Below are 8,957 nucleotides of genomic sequence, written 5' to 3'. Positions count from 1 at the left end.
TGCAGCAAAGGTGGGAGTCACGATGCTCACGGGAGAGCAGCAGCCATAAGGAGAGCCTGCAAAGCTGTAAGGAAGGCCAGCAGATTCGGGGTTGTAGCCCTAAATTTGCTTCCTTGCAGAGCTCCATGTTCAAAAGAAACTTTTAAACCCCAATTTGCGTCTGATTTTCCACCACATGCAGGCCAAGCCATGCAATCCCATTGACCCCACTAAGATTTTAGGGATAAAAGCAAACGCTGACTTGGCCCTTGCACCATGGCCCCAAACACCTCCAATTTAGCAGGGAAAGCACGTTACAGACTCAGAAATCCTTTGGCACGCAGCAGGTTGGCTGGAGGGGATCAGTGTAATCCCCAGAGCAGCGAGCTCTTGCCAGTGGCTGCTGACCCCTGCGGCCATCCCTCTCCCCAGGCAGCACGGGGGTCTCGCAAGCAGACCCCGCTGCCTCCGCAGGCAGCTGCCAGCCCCGGGGGGAGCCCCGGGGATCAGGCCCCCGCCACTGCCCTTGTCTGACCTCCAGTCCTTCTGCCCCCAGGACCAAGCCCAGCCCCAGCTAGGACTTGGAAAGGCCAAATCTGGCCCCCAGCAGGGTCCTCCCACGTCACTGCTCCTAAACGAGGGGAAAATAGCCATTTTAGCGTGGCACAAGGGCACACATGCCAGGCTGGCAGGACCCAGTGGCCACAAGTGCTCTCCACCGATCCCCCCCCAGATCCCCCAGCCCATGGGGCAGAGCCTGCTGCAGCCCCCATAGGGGCCGTTTCCAGCCCCAAACGCAGGAGCTGTTTACATACACTTGCAGCATTTGCAGCCCAGGGCCGGGGGCAGAGTCCCCTTGGCAGCCCCTCCATCCGTATGGCCACCTGCACTGCAGACCCTCCTCCTCCTCCTCCCAGGGGAGGAAGGAGCAGGCTGCAGGGGCCAGCAATGGGGCACCATCAGCTCCTCTAGGCCACTGCAGCCAGACACCCCAAAAGTGCCATCCCCGCCTTCGCCTGGCATCACTAGGGCTGTAGAGATTTGCTTTTTTTAATACCTGGGTTTGGGTGGGATTTCCCCTCCCTCTTTCAGGCCAAGCACATTTGGGTAATTAATTGAATGAGGGATTAATTACCACCATCTCTTCCCCAGCAGGGAGAGTTTAAGCACCATCCTCTTTTCTTTTGGGGGTCTGGCGGAGCCACAGGGTCCTCAAGGAAGAGAAATTCACAGGGTTTAACACCTCACCCCAACCCTCTCCCTGAGCCCGACAGCCGAGCGAGGAGCTCCATCTGCAGGCAAAGCCCTGTCTCCATCACCCCCGAAAGCAGCTCTGCCCCCCCAAATTCAGGCCCTGGCACAAGGGTGCTTGGCACATCCCAGGCTCTGCGGTCGAGCAGCTCTCACAGCTGCTGCCAAGGCAGGAGCTGAGCCCTGGTCCCCACGCACCCACCCACCCACGCTGGGGCTGCCCCACAGCCAGCCAGGGCACCCCAAACCCTCCATCCCTGGGGCTGTGGGACGAGGAAAGATTGAAGGACGAGCTCGGGAGCCTTAGGGTAGGCACCAGAGGGAGTCACAGCTCCGTGCAACGGTTGCTCTCGCTGTCGTTTTGCCAAAAGCGTGGGATGCTCGGCCGGTGGGCTCCCAAAAGTCGAGACCCAGCCTGATCCATGTGCCAGGGCAAGGAGCTCTCAGTGGGTGCTGGGCGCTGCACAGCCACCGAGCTCTGGCTCGTGGGGTGCGAGGGACCAAGGCCTTGGGTGCAGCCACAGACTCTCTCCAAGCTCCGGCCGTGCCGGGCTGAGATGGGGCTGGCAGGGGTGGCGAGATGCCAGATCCGTCTGGGGCTGTTTGGTAGCCCACGTGCTCCCAGCCCTGCAAGGACGTGGCAAGGCTATGCTTTTAATCTTAAATAAATACCCTCCTGGGGACGTCTCACCATTTGCAGGGCACAAACGGCCACTTCGGGCAATGGAAAACTTCCCGCTCGTGCTCAGCAGCTCTGGGAAGAAACTGGATCCCAGCGCTGGCTAATCTGGCCAATCTGTTTGTACCAGCCGACGCGGCGCAGACCGGACGGCGGCGAGACGGGGCAGGCACAGCCACGCTGCCCTGTCACGGGTCGTGCACGGGCTGCCAGGGAGGCACCGCGGACGGAGGCCGATGGCCTTATCCAGGCTCTGTGTTGGTCCAATGCTGCCTCGTGCTGCCCCGGCACCTCGGGAGGGAAGCGGCTGAATGGCAGAGCCCCGCAAAGGGCATTGCCCAGCCAGAAAGGAGGTGCAAGCCCCACACCCCCGGTCTCATTCACACCATCCTTTGCATTGCTGCCATATTTTTCTCATCCCTGTTTGATCCTCAGACAGGTGCTGTGGGGGGATCACACGTGGGGAATTGCTCTGCTAAACCTCAATGATGTTCACCCCGGGGTGAGAAGAGCCAGGATTTACCTGCCAGCAGCAGCCAGTTATGGAGACATCAGTTTAGCTCCTCGGTGCTGCAGGCTTTAGGGGCAACATGGTGTGGCAGGACCGGAGCCCTCCCAGCTCCGGGGTTGGGATGATGGTCTTCCAGGTCCTGGCCAGGCCAGTGTGCTGCTCTGCTGCAGGGATGGACCATGAGCATCTCCCACTCGCAGAGCAGGGATGGACCCACACGGGACTGTCCATGCAGAGTGGGATGCTCTGCCTTGCGTGGGGTCAGACACATGCCTGGTATCAGCTACGCCATGGAGGGGAATGCAACCACTTTCCTTCTTCCCTTTTCAGTAGTTATCTGTAAATACAAGAAGCCCAAAGCTCAGGGATGAGCCCCAGGTAAGTCCCTGCCTTCCCAAGGCTGCAGGGCCGGGTGAGACATGCAGGAGCGGCTGGTGCAGGAGGTTTATTCAAAGCCAATTGCATGTGAAAACCAAACCCAGCACAAAGCCCAGCCCTGAGCCCTTGGACATCCCTGCCCAGGGCTCAAATTCACAGCACCAAAACCCATCCTTGTCCATAAGCACCCCAAATGCCCCCAGGGACTTGCTGCGTATCCACCACCGGCCCTTTCAGCCACCACCGTCGGAATATCCTGATACCATACCCAGACCATGCTTTCAGTTTTATATATCAGCAGTGAATAAAGCAGTTGTCATCCGCCCCCTGCTCCAGCACAGCTTAATTTCCAAAGCCTGGCTGGAGGTGTCAACTAATCACAGACTTCCTCCACTTAGCAGCTCAGGGCGAAGGTAATCACTGGTTTGGGTGCCTCTGCTCTTGCCCCGACCGAAACTGCTTGCCCCCACCCCTCGGTCCCTGGCGTCACCGCCTGGCCAGGTGTTACCCAACGCAGGCGCGCGGTGGAGATGCCACTGGCTCTGTTCTGCTCTGCTTCCAAAATGCCGAGCCTGTCGCCAGCGGTGCCACCAAGGTACGGCCGAGCCCTCTCGTCCACCAGCCTGGCAGCTCTTTTGTGACCCCAGAGGTCTGGGGGGTCCCATCCTGGCAACGATGGGTCCCGAGGAGGGAACCAGCCATCGGTCCAGCACCGGTCATTAGCCAGCAATCGGAAAGATGTTCCTGGGCGCAATGCTGCACCTCCAGTCCTCAAAAATTAAATACATTTTTCCTTGTAACCACAGCACTGCCCAACCCCAGCCCCCCCCAGCTCCCAGGTGCCCTCCTGGTCCCCAAGCCAGAGCCACTGGGGCTGGCCATACACATGTCCCCACGGGCAGGCACCCAACCCAGCGGCTCCCAGGCAGCCGCCCACACGAAACTTTTACCGCTCGGTGCAGGCAGGGTAACTCCAGGCTCCATCCTCTGCCCTCTCTAGGAAAGAAGGATGTTTCCAACCTCCTCAGCACGTGGAGGGAGGATAAGGACCCCAGCGAGGTTGTGCCAGGGATGGCACTACCCAGCACTTGCCACCTCAGGCTGATCCGCAGCCGAGCAAGGACCATTTGCCGGGATGCCTCAGCGCCGCTATCCACAGCTGCTTTTTGGGGCCAGGTCTCCCTGCCAGCTCCCACTGCTGGCTTTGTGGGCCAGAAGGGAAAGGGGCTGGGACGGAGGATAGGGCTCAGGCCAAGACCCTCTTGCCTTCTCCCCCAGTAGCATTTGGACATGCTCTGGCGGGGCCGTTGTGTTTGCCCAGTTTAAGAAACCAGAGCTAAGACAGGCGCAGACCAGTACCTATGTCTCTGCTCCGTCGCTGCTCTTTGTGGGATCGGGAGATGTTGAATTCACGGAAACCAGGAATTCCTGCAAGACAGAAAGCTCCCTGCTCATTAAGAAGCCCATGCACAGCTTCAATCAGCAAGAGGAGGGGTTGCAGGATGCTGCCCCTGCACCTGGGATGGGCACTGCCCTCCGCCGGGCAGAGGACCATGCTCTGCCCTGACATCGGCTCTGTCCTGGCACGGCGGGTTGGTGCCACCCCGGGTGCAAATAGCAATTGGATGCCACACTCCCCGGGCAGGTGCCCAATCCCACACCGCTCTGGCTGGAGGGGAGGCGAGGGCAGCCGGGACCATGACGTAACCCGCCGTGCCCAGGAGGCAGTGCCTGGAAGGGAGTGAGCTGCCCGGCCAGGATGGGAAGCCAATGCGCTGCGTCACTCCTTCAGGCTGGAACTTTGGTTGGGAGCCAAAGGGCTGCCCAAATCCAGCCGGACTCCAAGAACGCAGCCCCGTCTCCCCAGCTCTCGCATGGCCGTAACCTACTTCCCCGCTTTCTGTTGCTGCAGGGAGGCAACGGTTGAGCAGAGGGGCTGGGGAGAGGTTCTGCTGGCCCAGCTCCATCAGGCACAGACGGGCTCCATCTCCCTGCCAGGCTTGGGGACACATCCAGCCAATACCCAGCGTGTCAACCCTGCCCATTACACATGGAGCAGCCCCCAGCCCTGGGCAAGGGGGACTGACTTTCTGGGGCTCAACTGTCCCAAGCCCACCTTCCCCGGCAAAGATCCTATCCTTCCCGGTGGGTACGGGCAGCTCACCCGAGCCCTGCCAAACTTGCCTCTCGCAGGTGCCACCGCACCAAGGGCAGCTTTTGTTTCTTCTTCAAGGCGAGCACCCAGATGCACCCTGCCAGCCAGAGGGATAACTCACACACCGCCCGGCAGCTATTTCATCAGCACGGCTGGACCCATAAAACCAGTTAGCTTGGAAAAACAAGGACTCTTCTAATGATACCTTTGCAGCAGTGGTGCTCCGGATCCCAGTCCACCAAGGGACTATCTGGAGGAGCCTGGAGGAGGTTGCGGGTAAGCTCTGGCTGGCACACGGCTGCATCCCCAGCCCTGCCAGCAGCATCAGGTGAAGAAACCGTCCTCCTTTGCCACTGCCCGAAAATTGGAATTTTGCAGCCTCCTAGGAAAATACAAACACCAGGAAATCTGCTAATCCTGCAGCCGGTTTTGCCACAAAAGCAAAGTCTCCCCAGCCTTGTTCCTCCAGCCTTCCCCCTCCCACCATGAGCCGTTGCAGGCAAATCCAAGGTGCTTCTCCTTAATCCCAGCCCGGGGAAGCAGGAGCCACCCTGACACAAGCAACCTCACCGGTGCATTTTATTACCGATTTCGGTGAGGCCCCGCTGGGATCAGGGTCAGCGGCAGCCAGAGCTCGCTGGCGAGAGGGCAAAGTGGGGCAAAGCGAAAGAGGGAGGAGGCCCATGAAAAAAAAAAAAGGGCTTAGAATAGAAACCAGGTTAGGGTTAAACTGTGGGTGGTAGAAGCTGTCGCAGCAGGTAGAGCTGGCTGCCACTGCCAGCCCAGGAGACCTGGGGGCCTCTGAGCCATCTTCAGCATCCTCACCAAGTTTGCAGGGTTGCCAGTCCTCCAATTTTGGGAGGCGCTGGGCTGGAGGACCCAGGGGGAGAGGGGCCGCAGGGATGAGCCTGGGTGCAAAAAGGACAAGAACTCAGCCCTAAAGCCATCCCTTCATCCTGCAAAGGCGCTTTTGGTCCATCAGATGGCCCGGGCTCAGGACTGCCTCTCCGGAGGGTCCTTGCTGCCCCAGGAGAGCTGCACCCAGGGCAGTGAGCTGGAGACTCAGTGGAAATAGAGACTCAGACAGCAGTTCTGCAGAAAAAGTAGGTTTTGTTTTTCCTTTCTTCCTGAATGGGAAAAGAACAATCAACAATGAGCCAAGTTCAGCGCAAGGTGAGATAAGACCAACCTCCTGCGGCGCTTACGGTGGCAGGACGAGCGTCACCGGGCACTTAACAGAGCCCAGAGGGTTCCCCCAAAGTGCACAGAGGGATCATGAGGTGCCGCTGGCACCGCCCCAGCACCCACCAGCCTGGGGAGCCCACAGGCAGCTGCATCCGCCGGCAAACGCAGGACCCGTCCCATGGTCACATCCCCAGCTGGGCCGCAGCCAGCTGGAGCCAGGCAGGGAGCTGATAGCGGGATTTATGGAGTGAGACCGGAGGCGGTTCTGGGAATAGCCCCACTGCCTGGCACAAGCCTGCTTCCCGAGCAGGATATCACCTTCTGGCACGTGGCATAGGTGATGCCCCCGGAAAACAGGGCGATTTGCTGCGAGAGAGGTGACTAAGACTCTTGTTTTGTTGGAGAAAGGGGTGAAACCAGTCTCCTTGGAGCTGATGGAAAGTCCCCATGGAGCCCCCCAGGTTCGGCCTGCACATGGACCGATGGTTTTCCCCAGCCCACGGACCACTTGTCACCCAGGATTTCACTCCATTTGCTCCAGATTGGGAGAAAACCTGCTGTCAACCGTGGCAGAAATATCCTAGAACCTCTGTTTTCCCCAAACGGCAGGTGTCCCTTTCCCATAGTGAAAAGTCCTGTGGTCAACAAAATTACCTTTCCAGAAGACAAGTCCACAGCGATATTGTGAGTGGGTTCCCGTGCCCATCCCCTGCCCCACTGAAGCGCCAGGCATATTGCCTTCAGTCCCTTGGGAAGGCTCTGCTGGTGGCGGAGCTGGTGGGGACCTGGCGTGGGAAGGACGTCTAAGGAGACATGGCAAGTGCTGCCAGCTCCCCCTCCTTCTTTACATACCAAATAATTTTGGGGAAGAAACAGTGCAAAAAGGTGCTTTTTTTTTTTAGCCTTTGGGCCCAACACGGCCTTATCCTGCTGTCAGGGCTGGGTGGAATCATCTGCCCTTGGGGTGGCGAGAAAGGGAGCTTACGGTCCCCTTCAGAAAGGAAGGCAGCCATCCCATGTCCACGGGATGCCTGAGGGCTGGGGACCTGCTCATCCCCGCCGGCATGGAAAACCACCCAGGAGACATTCACAGCACCCGGTCCCTCCATCTCGGGCAGGGTTGAACCAGCCCCAGCTCAAGGACACCGTCCCCGGCCGCGGGGCTGGTCCTCCCCAGGGAAAGGCGGTTTGAGCACGTGGCATTCCTGCCCGGCGGAGCTGAGCGCAGCCCCGGGCCGGGTGAGTAACGCCTTCGGCCGGCTGCCTCAAATACCGGGGGTTGATCTATCACCCGGTGCCGGCGGGTGAGGAGGTGTGCTGCTCCGCTGGCACCAGGGCCCCTCTCAGCACCTCCAAAATGCCTCCTGGAGAGGGTCAGGGAGCCTCTCCCCGCTCCTGCGAATGGGGCTGACCCAGCTCAGCACCACGTCCCAGCGTCGCCCAGGCTCTCCTTGCTCTTCTGTACCCTCTCCCACCCACTCACTCCAAGCAAGTGGTCGCCTTGCTCTCCTCCTGCCGTAGCCCCCGAGCCACCATCTAGGGACCCTGCTGCCCCCCATCCCAACCACCCTCAGACACAGCTCTTGGGCACATGAACACCACCAGACCACCTTCACCCCTCTCCAGGTTGGCTTTTGCCCCGCCGTGCTCCTCCAGGAATCCTGTGCATCCTTTGTGGGTACTGTTCCGGGGTGCCACTGCCACCCAGGGCTTTTGTGAGGGATGCCCAGCATGGGGCAGGGGGGCCGGGCTGTCCCCATTCCTGCAGGCGTTATTCCAGAGCAGAGCTCCGGTCACAGACACGCCGATGCTGCTGCCGGCACCCTGCCCGCACGGGCTTGTATAACCTCTTACGTCAGGCGGTGCTGGGCCACGGCCGAGCCAGATCCTGCTTCCCTCCCTGTCTGCGCCAGCCCAGCACTGCGGCCGTTCGTGGGGCCCAAAGCTCCAACGTCCCGCTCCCTGGGGGGAGGGAACCCACCTGTTGGGTGCCCCATGGGACCCTCTGCCCAGTTGCTTTCCTGTGGGGATGCTGGTGGGTGTTATCACCTGGTCCCCGCTGCGACCCAAGGATGCTCATCCTCCACCTCAGGACCCTTTGCGGCACAGTCCTGCTTCACACAGAGCAGCCTTCGCCATTTTCTTTGAAAGCAACCAAAAAAAAAAAAAAGGGGGGGGACACGTTTTTATGCTTCTCCCTAGCAAGAGTGGGCAGGATGCGGCCAGGGCTGCTCCCTGGCCAGCAGCAGAGACGAGCCCAGCACAGCCCGATGGGTGCCCAGAAAGCCTCCACCTCCCCAGCCGTCCCTGGCCTGCTTTCCAAACCTGACCGGCCAGGTTTCGGGGTGCTGGAGGTGTGCCAAAGCACCAGGGCAGCGGGACAAAGGCATTCCCTGGCACAGGAGTGGGCAGGACGCCGTGCCAAGAACAGCACGCGCCGCTCACCTCTCCTTCCCAGCCCCCGAAACACGAGCAAAACCCCTGGGGAGATGCTGCCCGTGGGTGCAACCAGCGGCCGGCTCATGGCTGTCTGTCAGTGCCCTCGAGGGCTGTCCAGCACCCACGAAACCCACAGTCGGGGTCCGCACGCCGCTGGGCACGGGTGGCCGAGCGCATACGCTGCCGTCAAGCGCCAACCGCTGCCCCTCGGGCATCACTCGTGGGTTTGCAAAGTGCCTCAGGGTTTGCTTTGGTGCTCGGTGCTCTTATGTAAGGAAGCGGGAGAGCTGTGGGGACGAGCCCTGCTTTATAGGTCAGAAAATGGAGGTGCGGGGCAGTTAGGGGATTGGGCTAGGTCAGCCTGTGAGTCAGTGGCAAAG

The sequence above is a fragment of the Aquila chrysaetos genome, chromosome 5, assembly GCF_900496995.4.
Source record: "Aquila chrysaetos chrysaetos chromosome 5, bAquChr1.4, whole genome shotgun sequence".
Taxonomy (NCBI): Eukaryota; Metazoa; Chordata; class Aves; order Accipitriformes; family Accipitridae; genus Aquila; species Aquila chrysaetos.
Note: the sequence above shows the minus strand (reverse complement) of the source record.